Genomic DNA, 20,294 nt, shown 5'->3' on the forward strand with positions numbered 1-20,294 from the left:
CCCTGGGAAGCTCTGCTCCTGCGATCACATCACATCGCGGTGCATTGTTTTCAGTCCTAATTGAAACTAGGAAATGCAGGGAAGTGTGATAATGAAAACAACAGGATCAGGGGAGTGTGGAAATTAGCTGACTTTTTCCCCACAAAATCTGTAAAAGCAGACCAGCTTGAGTTAGGGGTGTGATTTCGGGGTTATATATGAGAAGAGGTGTCTTAGCACTGACACCATGAAACCAACAGGGAATAGCCTTCACTTCCCTGGGACTCCAGGCACAAGCTGCAAGAATGCTGCTTAAGAATAAACACAATACTGTCCCTAAAGTAAAAATGCAGAGCTGAGATTGAGGGTGGTGATCCATTCAAATCAGACCTAGTTCACACAGTTTTGAGTGTTCTGTGAGTCTCTATGTGAATAGCTAGCACAATGCCTACTTTCCAGAAGCACTCAATAAATGGTCATTGGTGCAGTTGTTGTTAATACTTTGCTCTAACTCTAAGGGCATGATGTGCCATCCTGAAGACTGGTGCTTTTTCGTTAATGGCTACACAAGCCATTGGCAATTGGGAAAATCTTTTCCAGCATCTGAAACTTTAAAAGTGACTTCTAGGGGCACCTGGGTGGCACAGTGGTTAAACGTCTGCCTTCGGCTCAGGGCGTGATCCTGGCGTTCTGGGATCGAGCCCCACATCGGGCTCCTCCGCTATGAGCCTGCTTCTTCCTCTCCCACTCCCCCTGCTTGTGTTCCCTCTCTCGCTGGCTGTCTCTATCTCTGTCGAATAAATAAATAAAAATCTTTAAAAAAATTAAAAATAAGAGTGACTTCTAAAGGTTAGTATCCAAAATATGTAAAGAACTTTTACAACTCCACACCAGAAAACCACAAGTAATACAATTAAAAAATGGGCAGAAGACATAAACTGACATTTCTCCAAAGAAGACATCAGATGGCCACCAGACACATGGCGGATGCTCAGCGTCACTCATCCTCGGGGAAATGCAAGTCAAAACCACATGAGATGTCACCTCACACTGGTCAGAATGGCTAAAGTCACAAACACAAGAAACAACACATGTTGGTGAGGATATAAAGAAAGAGAAATCCCCATGCACTGTTGGTGGGAATGCAAACTGGTGCGGCCACTGTGGAAAGCACTATGGAGCTCCCTCAAAAAAAGTAAAAAGAGAATTATCATATGATCCAGTAATTCCACTCCTGAGTATCTACCCAAAGAATACAAAACACTAAATAGAAAAGATATATGCCCCCCTTCCATGTTTATTCCAGCATTATTTACAATAGCCAAGTGAGGGAAGCAGCCCAAGTGTCCACTGACGGATAAATGTATAAAGAAGTGGTATGGACGTACCATGGAATATTGTTCAGCCATAAAAAAGAATGAGATCTTGCCACTTGTAACAACATGGGTGGATGCAGAGAGCATCGTGCTCAATGAAATAAGTCGGTCAAAGACAGACAAATACCATACAATTTTACTCATATGTGGAATTTAAGAAACAAAAGAAATGAACAATTGAAAATAGAGACAAACCAAAACACAGCTCTAAACTATAGAGAACAAACTGGCTGTTACCAGAGGGGAGGTGGGTGGATGGGTGAAAGAGGCAAAAGGGATACAGTGATGAGCACTCAGTAACGTATAGAATTGTCAAATCACTATATTGTCCACCAAAAATTAACATAACACATTAACTAGACTGAAATTAAATTTTTTAAATGACCTCTAAACGTGGGAAGAAGAAAGATTTGTGTCTATGTGTGCTAGATTCTAAATCCCTTGAGGAATTTTTCTCTCGCCAGTGTCAGTGCCTGGCAAATGCGTGACATGCAGTACGACCTCAGTAAAAGTCGCCATAGAGGGCAGTGGTTAAGAGCACAAACTCTAGAGTCAACCTGTTTGGGTATGTATTCTGGTTCTCCCACCTATCAGCTGTGTAATCTTGAGCAAGTTACTTAACCTCTCTGCGCTTCAGTATCCTCACTTGTAAAATGGGGGTTATAATAGTTTCTACTTTGCTGGGTTACCCTGAGATGCAAATGAATTATTAGATGCAAATTGCTCAGCACAGTGCCTACCACTATATACTTGCTATTATTGTGGTGATGATGACGATGAGCTCTCCCCCAACACGTAAGCACTAGCCTAAGAAAAAGAGCGTGGACCGTGCTCTAAGCCATACCTCCTGGTGCATACTGACCCTCTGAGAAATGAAGATGGTCATCCTTTTTACAGCTAATAATCAATTGTGACAACAGCTACTAAGTGGAACATATTTTACCTAATTGTAGTTTTTTCAAGCAAAACTGATGCCAGAGAAGCTGCCAAGTGCCTCTGCTGTGGTTTTCAAAAGGCAAAGTTAAATCTTTTCTTGCTGTTGTTTGAACATCATCGGAAAATGATTAGAACTGTAACATTTGTGCTCTATTTAAGAAAATAACAATATTTTCTAAATTATTGGGTAAATGATATTTACTAGTGGCACTGTTAACCCTAATAGTTTTTTTGGGATCAAATTAGCCCATTTAAGAATAAATAAAGCACAATAAACCTATTCTTTCTAAAAATCAATAAATAATGCTTTTAATTCACTTTGATTACTGGACTTGGCAGGAGAGTAATCGTGTCATGAAACTGACACCACAACAAAAAGCATTATGCTGACAAAAACAAGTAAGAATAAGCCAACAACTGAGCTGCAGAAAGAAAAAATTATGCCCGGAAGTATTTCTGCCACAAAATGAGGCGCTTGGGCTCTGCCATTGGCTGCAGCGTGAAGAGGAGCAATTCTCTCTTGCAAATTGCACTCGTTGCAGCTGAATGACATTATCTCCACCTGTGCAACAGTTCTTTCCGCCAACGGTTTCCATCAGCAGTGTGAAAACTGCCTCTGACGTCTCTTCAGTAAACTGTGCTAGCAGACAAGATGACAGAGCAAATGGAGTATGTACAAGATTCATTTATCATGAGAACAAGACCACCGACTCATGCTTGCTCTGTGTCGAGCCCGAGCCCGATGATGTCATTCTACAACACGGGGGAACAGCAGCATTCATTTCCAAGAGGCGATAATTGTTGCTAATTTCAGTTAACAAATTTCATGTAAAGCATCCCTTTCTTCCCTTTGTTTCCTGGAATCTAAAATGAGAATTTCAAAGGAAGGTAGAAGGTCAGTACCAGAAGCCCAGGAAGAGGTCCCTGCCCAGATAGAGGAGAAGGAAGATGGCCCGTTGAATCAGGAAGACCTGCTCAGACTATCAGCTTTGCCTTCTACACATTATCACCCTGAGCAAGTTCACTTCCTTCCCATCCACAGACTCAGTTTCCTCAGTAGCAGAAGGGAATAATAGAATCGATCTCAGGGCTGTTACCAGAATTTAATGAAATATGTAGGCATCCAGCACATGGTACAATATATACACAATGAGTGATATAAAAATTGTCTGCAAAATGACTCTTTTTCTTGGCCTTTGATATAGAGCAGAGATCCCGTGTGTCCTTTGTGTAAGAGGACCGAAGACAAGCCGGATAACCCTGGAAGGTGAGATGAAATTGCAGAGTCTGCAGGTGCAGGACATATGCTGCTTATAGCAAGGCAAGGGACCTGGACTGCAGAGTCTGTCCACTGGGAGCGAGGTTGTCACCTGGAATGCAATCAGGAGGGCCCCCAAGTCCCTCCTTAGTGCTCCCATCTTCACTGCAATCTTCTCTCACTCCCCCTATTAACCAAACCATTGCAGAAGGAGGAAGCCATTACCATGTTACGCAGGCTCCCTGGCTCCCAGGGAGGCTTACAAAAGGCTCTGCTTCCTGCAAACTTCCTGACAGCTCTCACACTATCACCATTATATTTGCAAATCCTTTATACAATTCCTTTGAACAGACAGAATGTTAAGAGCCTAGAACAAGCATGTGACTCCAATGTGAGTACCTAGGCTTATTTATATACGTGGATGGGAAGAAGACTGATTTTTCTTAACTTTTACTTTAGAGGCTGTCATTGCTACAGTATCGATACCTCTCTCTGAGGCAGAAATATAGAATTAATAATTCACAAACAGTATAGGAGAGAAAACACTTTATCTTACACCCATCCAAAATCGAGAACCTAAAAGACAAGTGTGGGGGCATGCAGTTAGAAGCAAAGAACTCTAATTGAGACCCGAGTCACACTTACAACACCTTCTTCAGATGAAGGAGCGCAGATGTGGTCTCAGTTCTCTGTCCATTGCCTCCACCCCAGTAATACCCAAGAGGATAGAGTATAATACTGCCTCAGGCAAAGAAGAAAAGGCAAGAGAAAGGATTGTTGTTCTGTCTTTCCCTTTCTCCCTGTTAAGCCCCACGGAAAAGTGAGTTTCCAGCAGCAGGCGGTGAATAAGACTGAAGAGAGTTTGATTTCACCTCTTTAAGTCAGTTTAAATCAAACTTCTGCCAGAAAACATCCTGGCAATATATCTATAGCTAAAAGATTGGGAAATCTATCTCCATTCACAGCCAGTCACCCACCCCCCTTTCCCACTGCTCCCCTCCTCTTGTGAATGCCCCAGAAATATATGGGAAACAGCAGGAAGATGCTACACAATTGACTCAACATTTTTTTTTCAATCAATTCTTATGCAAAAACAGACTTATCAAAAAATATGCACTAAACACATCTGTAGTGTGCTAGGTTTCACTGCTTCCTTCACGCACCCTCTGACAACACAGCCTCTTATCTTCATTTCATCATAATGAGATATGGTTGGTACCAAATAATTTAGCATGTTGCAACCTTGGTTATATGCTTCGGTGTGATAGTTAAGAGCATGAGGCCTGAACGCAGGCAATAGTGTAAAGGACACCATGAAGATAGTGAAAGGCAATGTATGGAATGGGAGAAAATATTTGTAAACCATTGCCTGATGAGGGATTAATATCCAGAATATACAAAGAACTTCTACAACTCAATAAAAACAAAACAACTCTATTTAAAAATGAACAAAGGATTTAAGTAGCCATTTTCCAAAGAAGATTTACAAGTCGCCAATAACACATGAAAAGGTGCTCAACCTCACTAATCATTAAGGAAATGCAAATCAAAACCACAATGAGCTACCACTAGTATGGCTGTTAGAAAAAAATGTTGGCAAGAAGGTAGAGAAATTGCAACCCTGTACATTGCCCACGGTAGTTTAGAATGGTGCGGCCACTATGGAAAACAGTATACAATGTCTCAAAAAAACATATAGAATTATCATAGGTTGTAACAATTCTACTTCTGATATATACGTAAAAGAATTGAAAGCAGGGACTCAGACAGATACTTGAACACCCATGTGAGTATATCTACACTTTACCACGATAAAAAATATATAGGAATTTGAGGGGGGAAAAAAAAAAAGAGCCTAACTTCTAGAGCCCAAGTTCCATTTTTGCCACCCTAGCTACCATACCACAGTCTTAGGCAAGGAATTTAACTTTCTGTTTTCTCATCTGTAAAATGGAATAAGTAGAGTGCCTAAGTCATAGGTTGTTGTGAAGTACATGGCAGATGACAAAAAGAAAACCGTGGCACACAATAAGTGCACAAAACATGTTAGCTATAATTATTGCTTCCTTGTAGAGATGCTAAAAAACCCAATGCCATGGACAGATATTTCTTGCTTTTTGGCATCCATCTTAGAGCATTCTCTATTGCTAAATACTTACTGACTGATTAATACACAAAGATGAACCTTATTGACTCGGTATCAGTGGCTGTTTTTCCAGCACAAATATATGTTAATATCAATCCATTCATATTCTTGAATAAGCCTCTTTGAACCAAAGATATACATTTGTAGACATCTGGGTATTATCTTGAAAATATAGATAATGCTGAGGTATTTTTTGGAAAGGAATTAATTCATGTGGCTACATTCCAAGGTCAAGAGGATCACGAAGTCTTCCCATTACCATTATTGTTAACCAACCTACAGAACCAATCACAGAGTACAATGTAATTGGGACATCACCATCTAAAGATAGATTCAAAGTAAGTTAAATAGATGGTATAATCTCTGATCCCCAAAAGCTGATACTGTCTTAGATCTTTTCGCATCACTGAGGAAGGGATTGAGGTGTGAAGGACATAGAAACCACCATTAATAAAATGGATCCGATGACATTGGGGACTCATATTAAATTTAAAAGAAAGTATATCTAAAGATGATATTGGTTTTGAGCTGACAGCATGAGATATAGGGCATTTGTTCATTCTTTCCATTTTTAAATTTTTTTAAATAAAAAAACCTCTACCCAAAATCTGTTGTAATATAATATTAACAACCATTCTTAGAAATAACAGGTGATTTCTGAAATGTACAGCATTTTTACAAGATTTTCCTAAAATGAGTTTTTTTTGGGTTTTTTGTTGTTTTTTTTTTAAAGATTTTTTATTTATTTATTTGACAGAGATAGAGACAGACAGCGAGAGAGGGAATACAAGCAGGGGAAGTGGGAGAGGAAGAAGCAGGCTCATAGCAGAGGAGCCTGATGTGGGGCTCGATCCCACAACGCCGGGATCACGCCCTGAGCCGAAGGCAGACGCTTAACTGCTGTGCCACCCAGGCGCCCCTAAAATGAGTTTTTTAAAACCTTGACTGATGCTGGCTTCTAAAATCATCTTCAATCTGAGTGAGAGCAAATTCATTTAACGGTTTATTTCTCCAACAATCTGAGTGACTATTTCCCCTAGATATCTTTTTCAGAGCCCACACCCTAAAGCTTCATAATTCCATTAAATCAGCACACAGCTGGGCAATTCTTTCTTTGCTCACATTATAGTGGTCCCCAGGGAATTTATGTAAATCTATGGAAATTCATTTTAAAGTCTATACTCCGAAAGGGAGGATGCATCCTCATTAAGTAAACGATTATATCTACAAACAAGCTAAAAGCAACATGCTGAAGGGCTAAATTAAACTTTCCATCAGGAAAACTAAACTATTCACTTTCATATATAGGCTTTACCCAAATGCTACCAAAATCATAAGACAAAAGATTTTGATGAAGTCCAAACAGATAACACGGAAAGTGTGGCTGAGCCACTACGGCAGGGCACAGCCTCCTTTCTGGTACAACAACCTAACGTCACCTTGGGCCATGGTACAGGAATGGGTTCATCCTTATCATTCACAGGCTCTCAGGAAAGACTTCTCATATAAGAGTAAAAGGAAATGAACTCACAAAGTCCTTCAAAGGACACCCAAGTCAACCCTAAGAACCCCTAATAAGACTAGAGAGTCTAAAGCTTAAAGGAGAGGATATTATGTGCTGAAAAGAGGACACAGGCTTTCTAGTTAGACTTATCTGCATCCCGCTCCTACCTCCTTCACCTCCTACCTGAACAAATCACCTAGACTTCATAGCATCAGTTTTCTGATATGTAAATAGGGAATAATAATAATTCTTGACATGATTTTTAATGAAATAAGCTATCTAAAGCATTTACTCCAATGCCTAGGACATGGTTAGCACTCAAAACCCTTCACCTGAACCAAAAAGAAATGAAGTCTGAGGAAGACCTAAGCTCTAGAAATGAGGAGCTAACTGGAAGGAAAGGAGAGAAGTCCTCCACTTACAAGTTTTAGGTCCTCAAACAACTATAGTGTTTTCCCACTTTGGAGATCAGCTCACCTTTCCTATTGTTGAGAAAGTAGGGCTAAGGCAATTTATGAGAACATTGACTCAGTATTGCTGCAAGCCTTTTCTTCTTAAGCCACTCCAACATTTACACTATTTTCATATCTGAAAACTCCATACTCTACACAAGTGACATCTTGGTTCTGAAGTCAGAATTAAAAGTTAAAATATTAAATGTTCAAATTTACCCATGAAAATCCCTTCAGAAGTTTTAGCATTGGATAGTCACTTAGGAAGTCCAGCATGGGCCATTTCTCATCCGTTATTGAGACACACTGCTGATTCTTCAGTTGAGCCCAGATGAACCACTTGGCTTGATTTGAGATCCATGTCATCTCAAAAACATCTCCACAGACATAGATCTAGGTATAGATTCTGATGGTAGATTCATATACCAATTAGCAAGCTTCTCATAATCCATAGGAGGTAAGTAGAACTGAGACCAACAGATGAAAGGGCAGATCCCCATCTCCATGCACACATTGAATGGAATAACTGGTGAAATAGCCTACACTACTTATATATTTATTTTAGTACACCTTTATTTTACAAAGCAGTATAACAACATTTGCATACATTGAATATGCCTTAATCAACTGCAAGCATAATACTATGCCACATTTTGTTTTTGTGTTACTGAAATGAGATTGTAGTCAATGGTAAACCCCACTAGCCAGGGCACATATGAGGACCGGTAATTCTACCACTCAAGGAAAAAAAAGAGAGACATAGTCACATTTTAGGAATTAAGACAAAACTTGGTCACCACAAATGAAAATCCGGAAAGAACACAAATACATGGAGGGTAAATAACATGCTACTAAACAATGATGGGGTCAACCAAGAAATCAAAGAGCAAAAAAAAAATACATGGAGACAAATGAAAATGAAAACACAATGCTCCAAAATCTTTGGGATGCAGCAAAATCGGTACTAAGAGGCAAGTTTGTAGCAATATAGGCCTACCTCAAGCAAAAAGCAAAAAAAAAACAAAAACAAAAAACAAAACCTCAAGTAAACAACTTAAACTTACATCTAAAGGATCTAGAAAAGAAGAAACAAAAATAAAACCAGTAGAAGGAAGGAAATAATAAAGATTAGAGAAGAAATAAATTAAATAGAAACTAAAAAAAACAATAGAACCAATCAATGAAACCAGGAATTGGTTCTTAGAAAAGATTAACAAAATTGATAAATAGTTAGCCAGATGCACCAAAAAGAGAGAGAGAAAAAAGACTCAAACAAAATCAGAAATGAAAGAAAAGAGACAACTGATACCGCAGAAATACAAAGGATTATAAGAAAATATTATAAAAAAAAGTATACCAACAAATTGGACAACCTTGAAGAAATGGATGAATTTCTAGAAACATATTTCTCAAAACTGAACCAGGAAGAAATAGAAAAATTTGTGCAGACAGGTAATCAGCAACGAAATTGAATCAGTTAAGGAGGGCACGTATTGCATGGAGCACTGGGTGTTATATGCAAACAATGAATCATGGAACACTACATCAAAAACTAAGGATGTACTGTATGGTGACTAACATAACAATAAAAAATTTAAAAAATAATAATAAAAATTAAAATAAATAAATAAATTTTAAAAAAAGAAATTGAATGAATAATGAAAAAACTCCAAACAAACAAAAGTCCAGGACCAAATGGCTTCACTCGTGAATTCTACCAAACATTTAAAGAGCTAATACCTATTCTAAAAAATAAAAGAGGAAGGAAAGCTTCCAAATTCATTCTATGAGGCCAGCATTACCCTGATACCAAAACCAGATAAAGACACCACTAAAAAACAGAACTGCAGGCCATTATCTCTGATGACATAGATGCAAAAATCATAACCAAAAATTAGCAAACTGAATCCTAAAATAAATTTTAAAAATTCAGCATGATCAAGTGGGATTTATTCCTGGCATGCAAGGTGGTTCAATATTCAGAAATCTATCAACCTGATATACTCCATCAACAAAAGAAAGGATACAAATCATATGATCATTTTAATAGATGCAGAAAAAGCATTTGACAAAGCACAGCATCCATTCATGATCAAAACCTTCAACAACGTAGATTTAGAGGGAACATTCCTCAACATAATAAAGGCCATATATGAAGAAAACCACAGCTAACATCAGGATCAAGGGTGAAAAACTGGGAGCTTATCCCTTAAGGTCAGGAGCAAGACAAGGATATTCACTCTCACCACTTTTATTCAACACAGTATTGGAAGTCCTAGCCACAGCAGACAAGAAAACTGAATAAAAGGCATCCAAACTGGAAAGAAGTAAAACTTTCACTATTTGCAGATGACATGATACTCTATATAAAAAAACCCTAAAGACTCCACCAAAACACTGCTAGAACTGGCAAATGAATTCAGTAAGTTTGCAGGATACAAAATCAATGTACAGAAATCCATTGCATTTTTATACACTAATAATGAAATAGCAGAAAGAGAAATTAAGAAAACAATTCCATTTACAACTACACCAAAATTGCTAAAATATCTAGGGATAAACTTAACCAAGGAGGTGAATGACCTGTACTCCAAAAAATATAAAATAATGCTGAAAGAAATTGAAGATGACACAACCAAATGGAACTATTTCCCATGTTCATGGATTGGAAGAACAAATATTGTTAAAATCTCCCCATTTCTCAAAACAATCTTTACATATAATGCAAACCCTATCAGAATACCAACAGCATTTTTCACAGAACTAGAACAAATAACCCTAAAATTTGTATGGAATCACAAAAAGACTCTGACTAGCCAAAGCAATCTTGAAAAAAAAGAACAAAACCGGAAGCATCGCAATCCCAGATTTCAAGATACACTACAAAGCTATAGTAATCAAAACAGTATGGTATTGGCACAAAAATAAACACATAGATCACTAGACTTCTGGAGAGTCCAGAAATAAACCCATGATTATATGGTCAATTAATCTTTGACAGAAGGAGGTAAGGATAATTAATGGGAAAAAGACAGTCTCTTCAACAAATGGTGTTGGGAAAACTGGACAGTTACATGCAAAAAAAAAAAAAAATGAAACGAGTCCACTTTCTCACACCATACACAAAAATAAACTCAAAATGGATTAAAGACCTAAATGTGAGGGGCACCTGGGTAGCGCAGTCGTTAAGCGTCTACCTTCGGCTCAGGGTGTGATCCTGGCGTTCTGGGATCAAGTCCCACATCAGGCTCCTCCGCTGGGAGCCTGCTTCTTCCTCTCCCACTCCCCCTGCTTGTGTTCCCTCTCTCACTGGCTGTCTCTCTGTCAAATAAATAAGTAAAATCTTAAAAAAAAAAAAAAAAAGACCTAAATGTGAGACCTGAATCCATAAGAATCTAGAAGAGAGCACAGGCAGTAATTTCTCTGACATCGGCTGTAGCAACATGTTTCTAGATATGTCCTCTGAAACAAGGGAAACAAAAGAAAAAATTAACTATTGGGACCTCATCAAAATAAAAAGCTTCTGCACAACAAAGGTTTCAAAGCAAAAAGACAGCTTATAGGTTGGAAGATGATATTTGTAAATGATATATCCGACAGAGGGTTAATATCCAAAATATATTTTAAAAAACTTACATAATTTCAATAACAACAACAAAAAATTCAATTGAAAAATGGGCAGAAGACACGAACAGGCATTTCTCCGAGGAAGACATCCAGATGGCCAACAGACACATGGAAAGACGCTCAACACCACTCATCATCGGGGAAATATAAATCAAAACCACAATGAGATATCACCTCACACCTGTCAGAATGGTTAAAGTCAAAAACTCGAGAAACAATGAATGTTGGCAAGGATGTGGAGAAAAAGAAACTCTTAAACACTGTTGGCGGGAATGCAAACTGGTGCAGTCACTATGAAAAAGTATAGAGCTTCCTCAAGAAAGTACAAATAGAATTACCATATGATCCAGTAATTCCACTACTGGATATTTACCCAAAGAATACAAAAACACTAATTTGAAAAAATATATGCACCCCTATGTTTATTGCAGCATTATTTACAATAGTCAAATTATGGAAGCTTCCCAGTGTCCATCAATAGATGAATGGATAAAGATGTGGGGGGTGTGTGTGTATATATATAGATATAAAATGTATAACAGAATATTGCTCAGCCATGAAAAAGAATGAAATGTTGCCTTTGCAACAACATGGATGGATCTAGAGAGTGAAATGCTAAGTATAATAAGTCAGAGAACAATAAATACTGTAAGATTTCACTCATATGCAGGACTTAAGAAACAAAAAAAAAATAAACAAAGGAAAAAAGACAAACAAAAAAACCAGACTCTGAAATACAGGGAACATACTCATGGTTACCAGAGAGGTGGGGGCATGCGTGAAACAGGTGAAGGGGATTAAGAGTACACTTGGGATGAGCACTGAGAAAGGAATAGAGTTGTTGAATCACTATACTGTACATCTGAAACTGATGTAACACTGTAGGTTAACTATACTGGAATTAAAAATTTTTAAAAAAAGACAAAGCTTGGGCAGGATGCACAATCCAGTCAGTGTTGGAGTAAAGCCAGCCCCAGAGTCATACCTACCCGTTTCTGTTTGTCTAGCTCTCTGTCATTGCCTGGGTTCTGTCTGTCCCATTTACAACATCTCTCCAACTTTATTTCATTTCTTTGGGAAAAGGAAATCAGACCAGGAAAGTGTTCTCTGACAGCAGCTTCCGATTGTGATCCAGAAAATGTGAAATACCTAATCTTTCAAATCTATCCCCAGATCTATATTTTGTTTTCCCGCAGCCCCCATTCCTTCAGCTCTTGACCTTTTCACTCCTTCAATCTTGGCATGCAGGGAAAAGGACAATAAATATGTATGGGTCACAGGCAATGTTTAATATTAAGTCCAATCTAAGAAACAATGCAGGGAGGCTGGCATATCATTTTTAAACTAAACCCAGCTGCCTTATGCTGTAACTTGAAAAAAATGACCATTCACTTCCTGAAGAAGGAAAAATAAGTTGTTTTTAAATTCATGATTTTTAATTTCTATTTTCAATACGAAATATCTAAAATGGAAAGATGTCATTTTAATAAAATAAAGAGGCAGAGATATGGTGGCTCTAAAGATTTGTTGTAAATATTTTGTAAGGAAATTGCCCACATATTATTATCAAAATTAAAGTTAAAATTTTAATCATTGAAGCCACATTTAACCTTCTACAAAGCCTCTGCTCCTCCCGCAAGCATAATTCGCTGCAGCCTCCTCCGAGCTCCTCTTGTACGTGTTTAGCATAGGTGATGATATTAACACGTGATATCTTGTATTTCAAATGTATACACGTCTGTTTCCTCCATGTGATGTAAATTCAGTTTCTTGCAAAGAGTAGAGGCTCAATAAATATTTATTGGGCTTTATTTGTATTGTTCTGTTTCGAACTTCGGAACTGATGAGAGCACCTTTGTTCCCTCCACCCTTGGCCCATCTCTCACCCTCTTAACGAGCTCTCTATTGCTGTTTGCTGTGTCCACCACCTTTTGTACAATTCACAATCTCTCAGCCTCGTGTGTCTTTTGTTTCAACTGCTGCTGCAGGAACCAGCTCTGCATGGATCGGGAAAGATTTCATTCATGCAGAACTGGACACTACCTTACTTTAAGGCCAAACCATGAGTTTCTCACCAACCAAGAACTTCCTTGTTGACACTGAAGTGTGAGTGGTCTTGTTTCGTGTCCACAATTGCAGTCTGGAACTTCTGGGGAGTTAGGTCCCAGTACAGCAAACTTTTAACCAATGGCCAACAACAACAAAATAAATCCTTCCTCTTTCTCAACTGCCTATGGTCCTGAGATGCAGTTGGTGTGGCCTTTTACAGGACATCCCTACAATATGAAGCAATGTACATCAGTACTAATATTTCAGTAGACCCCCCCCCCCCCCGCAGCCAGCTCTTCTCCCTCCCTCCCTCAGAATGTTTTACACACCCTCCTGCCTCTCTTAATAAAAAAAAATTTGCATAAATTCTTGCATGGGACTCTGCTCTCTGGGGTGCTTGGGCTAAAACACCAGCCCACATCACAGCCCCTGGCCGAGGGGACATGGTCGTGTCTATATCAGATAATCCTCTCCGTTTTTTAGAGGAGGATGTCACAGGGGTGCACACTTAACCCAAAGGCTCCCCATCCACTAAGCCAGCAAGCAAGACTCCAGACCTGGTATGAAAAGAAGCTGATCAAGTTGAAATCCTCTCTAGGGGACTCAGAAATGGAAAAATAAGACAGGAAGCTAGGAGCAGCAGATGATGATATAAAGACAGAAGGAGGCAGGGCAGCCATGATGTTCTAATTGCTCAGTTCAGTAGCAATTATTACTGGCATGTTGCGTCCTCCTCTCTCCTTCCACTTCTTAGATGCTACCCTTACTTAAGTCAGAGACTAGTGCTCATTTCCAGGCCCCAGTCCTCATCTTTATTCAGGCCTTTTGCCATCATATCCGATTAATTGAAAAAGGGCTTCTAACCTGGCTGTTCCGAACTCAGGCTCTTCCTAACTCAGTTCGTATTATTCATAATTGCCATCCTGTCCAAAGGTTCTCATCATATCACTTTCTCTTCTATGAGAAAAGTTTGGTAACTTTTACTTTTTTGATAAATGTAACATTAAGTGGCTTCCCTCCTCATCAATCCATCAACATTAAATGCAGTTTCTTTTTTTTTTTTCTTTCTTTTTTTTTTTTTTTAGGGAAAGAGAGTGCACAAGAACGAGAAGGGGGAGTAGCAGAGGGGGAAAGAATCTCAAGCAGACTCCACAAACTTAGTGTGGAGCCCAACCCGGGGCTCGATCTCACAATTCTGAGATCATGACCTGAGCCAAAACCAAGAGTCAGATGCTTAACTGACTGAGTCACCCAGGTGCCCCTCAGCTTCATTTTTTACTCAATTTTTCATTAGAATTCCACCCTCGGGCTTCATTCCTAAAATGCAGTTTATGGACTTCTAATTTAAAGAATACTACTTTATCCCATGTGTTCAACAACTCCGTATGCTAAAACTATTGAAATGGTCAAAAAATTTTAAAGCTAAAGCATGTATCTATGTTAAAATATATGGAAGGTTTCCCTTAAAAGATGGAAAATTTAAGTTTCTATAAGATATGGTACATGACAGGTCAGATTAAGGGATATACTGAGCACAATTCACAACAGCCACAGAAAATTAAAGAAATTAGTATGTCCAGAGAATCTGAATGACATGCTACTAAGGCTAAGAAAGAAAGAGGGAAAGAAGCATAGAAAAAAATGGACAAACAGAAAGCACAAATTAAGGTCATAGAAATAAGTAAAAATACATCACTAATCACAATACTTTTGTATATAGACCAAACTTGCCAGTTAAAAACAGAAATCTTAAGGCTAGATAAACAAAAATTCACCCATATGCTCTGTATGAGACACACCTAAAATACAAAAGCAAAACATGATTGAGACATATATCCAGCAAATAATAACCCAGAGAAAGCTGGGAGAGCTATATTAATGTTATAAAAGTAGTCTTTAAGGTTAAAAAAAAAAAGCCATTATCAGGAAGAAGAGGTGATACTATGTAAAGATTGAAGTTTCAAATTACCAATAAGATTTAACAATTAAATATGTATTATGAACCTATCTCAAATTACATAGTGCAAAACATTCAAGAACTACAGACAGAAACTGACAAATCATCATAATAAAATGAGGATGAAATACACATTTCTCAATTATCCATGGTTCAAGCAGGAAAAAAATCTATAAAAATCTTTAAAAAAATCTATTAAAAAACTCTTTGGACTACCAACCTTGATTTAATGGATATATATATAGAGAGAGAGAGATAAACAGAGAGAGAAAGAGAGAGATATTCTATATTTTCTTCTCAAGTATACAAGGTATATTTATCAAAATTGAACACATTAATCCATTAAAGTAAAGCTGATTATGCATGTGTAATATATTCATTGCATCATATAGAGAGAATATATATAGTCTTCATATATATGTATATAATTCAGACATATATACTCTATAGACCCTAATTCTCTAACCACAATGCAACTAAATCAGAAACTATTTGAGATAAACTTTTAACATCTTCTCATGAAAAAGGTCTCACACACACAAGAGTAAATGGAATAGTATATGCAGTGCTCTTGTATCTTTCAGTCGTCTTCAATAATTGTTCAACTCCTAGTCAATCTTTTGTCATCTATGTACCCACTCCTGTCTGAATTTTTCTGAAGCAAATTCATTCCATAAATATTTGTAACTCTATTTATAAAGGACACTTTTAATATAACCATAATATCATTATATATTTTTTAAAATATATAAAAATTCCTCAAATATCCAGTCAGTGTTCAAGTTTCCCTGATTCTCTCATATATTTTCTTAAGTTTGCTCATGTCAGGATCCAAATAAGGATCACACCTTGCATTTGATGAGTGTCTTTGAAGTCCAAGTAGATACATTATTAAAACCCCACAGGATTGAAGTTTTAAAACCATACTTCCAAATAACTCATAGGTCACAAAAGAAATGATAATGGAACACTGGCAATATTTGTAGCTGAATAAAGAGCAAAATATCAATATAGCTAGAGCGCCTGGGTTGCTCAGTCAGTTAAGCGTCTGCCTTCGGCTCAGGTCATGATCCCAGGGTCCTGGGACCGAGCCCCACATTGGGCTCTCTGCTCAGCTGGGATCCTACTTCTCCCTCTGCCCCTCCCTACTCAAATAAATAAATAATAAATAAATAAATATTAATATCAATATAGCTAAACCTTTGAAATACAATGAAAGCAATAATTGGAAAAAATGTTTACCCTTCAGTGCTTACATTAGAAGAAATGTTGAAAATTGATGATTTAAACATCCAACTTAAGAATTTGGTGGGGGGGAGAGAAAGATAGAATATAAACAAAGAAAACAGAAGGAAGAAACAAAGAAAATAGATTACTGGGAGACACCAGCATGGCTCAGTTGGTTAAGTGTGGACTCTTGATTTAGGCACAGATCATGATTTCAGGGTCATGATCTTAGGGTCATGAGATCAAGCCCCATGGTGGGCTCCACGCTCAGCAGGGAGTCTGCTTGAGATTCTCTGTATCTCCTTCTGCCCCTCCCACACTGCACGCTTGCGCACTCTCTCTTTCGAAAATAAATAAATAAATCTTTAAAAATAAAGAATAGATTGTTGATATAGAAGACTAAAATACAACATGGGGTCAATGCAATGGGATAAAGATAGCTCCAATTCTTTGACACTCATTCCTTTGACAGGAGGGATCTATTTCCCCCTACCCTTGAATCTTTGTTCTGTGACGCTCTAAGAGTATGGCAGAAGTGATGGTTTGCCAGTTCTAGGCCTAGGCTTTAAGAAAACTTGCAATTTCTACTGCCTGTTCCTGTGTACATTTTCAGAGTTCTGAACTGCAGTGTAAGAAGGTTCAATAACTCTATTGGAGAGGCCATGTGGAGAGGCCCTGTGCTACATGGATGGAGGGAGAAACCCATCTGAGCTTAGCCTCCCTGGTTTCCTTGCCAAGGCATCAGGCACCTGAGTGAAGCAATCTTTTTATAAAGATTTTATTTATTTATTTATTTGACAGAGAGAGAGAGCACAAGCGGGGGGAGTGGCAGGCAGAGGCAGAGGGAGAACCAGGCTCCCCACTGAGCAGAGAGCCTGGCATGTGGGACTGGATCCCAGGACCCTGGAATCACGAACCTGAGCCAAAGGCAGACCCTTCGCTGACTGAGCCACCCAGGCGCCCCCTGCCTGAAGCAAACTTAGCCTCTCCAGGCCACACCAACAACCAACTGAATTCCACCACATAGAACCAGTCAAGACTGCAAGAAGCAAAAGAATGACCCAGGCAAACTCTACCTGAATTCTTGACCCACAAAATCATGAGACAATGAAATGGTAGTTGTTTTAAACCAGTTTCTGTATTGAGGGTACTTTGTTACACAGTCAAAGATACATGAGAGCAATAAATAAAGCCCAAGTTGGCTCTTTGAAAAGACTGATAAAATTTGTTGATAATCTCTAGTGAGATTTTCCAAGGGAAAAAAAATAAAACCAAGAAAACTAAGAAAAAATATATTAAGAAAAAAAGGATTATACAACAGGGAGATGATTCTGGATTCAAGCCACCAGGCAGAATCAGGACAATTTGATGTGGTAGAACAAATACTTGGTTGAGGTACGTATTCTCCCACCACTTAACTTTGGGCAAGTCATTTAAGTCTATTGGACCCCAGTTTGATTACAAAACAAAACAGAAAACAAAAGCTCCTTTCACACATTGATTTCTGGATGTAACTTCTCAGTGTATGTTTAGTCCCTGCTATTTAGTGGAATTGTACTTAGAAAATGGTGGAATATAGAGCAAGGGACGAAGTGGAATTCAGAAGGCAACCAACCATCATGGCTTCCTCTCTTTGCTTAAGATGAAAAAAAAAAAGTGGAGAATGACATGATTTTTTTTTAATGAAATTTCAGTATGCATATTCAGGACCTTCTCATGGTAATAAAGTCAACAAAAATCTGTTGAATTAAATTCACACAAACACACAAAAGAGCTTTTTCCCAGTGTAAAAAAACCACCCCATTAGCTTGTTTGATAAACATAATGCCTATAATTAAAGAACTAATACTTACTCTTATATATTCTATAAAACACTGTATTTGAAAGATTTTGCAAGATTTGGGGACTCATACAAAAGACTTGTGCTGTGATACGATGTAGAGTACAAATGGAAGTGAGTACTTATCAAAAACATGCCCCCAACTTCTACCTTGCTCTACATTTTCAACGGTAACTTAAACTTCTTCTAAGACTTGACAAATTATTTATGTCTTTCTGAGGGTTATTTAACATGGAATTTAGCTAATGAAGTTTTGTAGCGTGTTCAATCTTTGCTGATATTTTGGAATGATTTTGAAACATATGGATAGAGGGGGTGGGAAGGGCCATAGTTCTATCAAAATGTTCTAGCTTGTTACCTTAGATAAAATTAAAAGCTACATCATGTTATCACCTTAGTTTCTGGTGAAGAAGTTGATTAGTTCAAATGCCTTTTCAAATTCCAAAATGAACTCAATTCTGAAATTTACTGTATAATAAAAATCTAGACCAACTGACATAATGAACAGGTTAAAGGCTGCAATGGAAAGATTAGGCCTGTCTAAAAAAAGTTATGATTAAAATTTTTTAAAATTTCATTTTAAATTAGCAAAGCCATTTCATTTATTCAGTTGTTTTCTAATGAGGATAAGCATTTGCATGGTAAAATAAACATTTATGATTTAATGTACACAGTATAAACATGAGAAGCATCATACCCATTAATAGATACAGATTAATCTTTAACTTCTCCACTCTGAAACATAAAAAAAGTCTTTAAATAGACACAGCTATACAATATGACATATTTATGTAAGAGTTCTCCACATTCTTATTAAAATTAAGATCAGGGCATCCATCATATCCTTTACCCATTACTATTTCAAAAAATAAAAATAAAAAACCCTAGCTATATGCTTTTTTTTTAAATTTCAAAGTGTCTTTATCTTTGTGAGTTACCTAGGTACCTACTACAAGGCATTAGTAATTCTTTTCTTTCCAAGTTATTTTTAGGGTGCTTAAGCTTTATCAAGATGTCCACCAAATGCTACAACATTAAACACTGAGTTTCCTCTTCTATGTCTACCCCACAGAGAGGAGATTTCTTGCTTCAAACCTCAGTGCACACATGTAAACACAATTACTCAAAACAAGGCAACAAGTGAGAAGCAGGGTTAAAATAAGAACTCAGACAATCTGACTCACAATCCAGCATTCAACTCCCTATAACTTGCTGTTTTCCTTTGTCCTCTTTGCTGTGAACCAAGATACTTGTTCTTTAGCAGGGTGTTTCTGCTGCAAATCCAGTTGCTACTGCATTATGCAATGAAGTCAGAAGCCTGAGCTTGTGACATCAATATAGGTTGCTATGGTAACTCTTTCCATAAGTATTACAGGTTCATTGTAGGCTCAAAAAAGAGGACTTCGGCACAGTAGCAAAATAGCTGGCATTAGTCAGCCTAAATTACAACCATAATTGAGGCAAAAAAATGTTTTATACTAGCTATAATAAATACAGATTTTTATATTTATGCTTTGTGTCATTATCAAAAGTCGTTTCTCCAATACATTAATTTTTTTAATGAAATTCTCCATAGAAATAGCATTGCTACTGACCTTCTGATAAAATAGATCCAAAGATCCAGGAAGAAGAGAGTCTCACCGTAACATAGCTTATTATTCCTTGCCTAGTGTCATTCCAGAAGTCAAGTAATGTTATGCATTATCTGTTTGAAATTCATTCATAATAGAATGATTTAATTCGTTGTCAGATTACAGAAATTATAAAAAGATTCCAAGGAATTGCACAAATGAAAGCAACTTCAGGTGAGAAGTTTTCCCAGGGAATGTGTCCATTTTTAACATAACAATAGTAAAGATCACTTTTTATTGCACCTGTTCACCCTTATTTCCCTAGAATATTTTTTGTCAATGCCTCAATTCAAATGATTAAATCCACCTCCC

General features: G+C 37.6%; 1 long non-coding RNA gene across 2 annotated transcripts in view; it reads right to left on the reverse strand.

Annotated features, from left to right (window-relative positions):
* LOC103666931 overlaps positions 1-19,649 on the reverse strand; it is a 261,360-nt gene extending 241,711 nt beyond the window's left edge. Inside the window, exon 1 of one of the 2 annotated variants that reach the window (XR_005834408.1) lies at positions 19,536-19,649. This is a non-coding gene — a long non-coding RNA (uncharacterized LOC103666931). The remainder of the gene's footprint in view (positions 1-19,535) is intronic. The other variant, XR_569622.1, reaches the window with a different exon arrangement.
* Between the last annotated feature and the right edge of the window lie 645 nt (positions 19,650-20,294).

The sequence above is a fragment of the Ursus maritimus genome, unplaced genomic scaffold (genome assembly GCF_017311325.1).
Source record: "Ursus maritimus isolate PB19 unplaced genomic scaffold, ASM1731132v1 scaffold_13, whole genome shotgun sequence".
Lineage (NCBI taxonomy): Eukaryota > Metazoa > Chordata > Mammalia > Carnivora > Ursidae > Ursus > Ursus maritimus.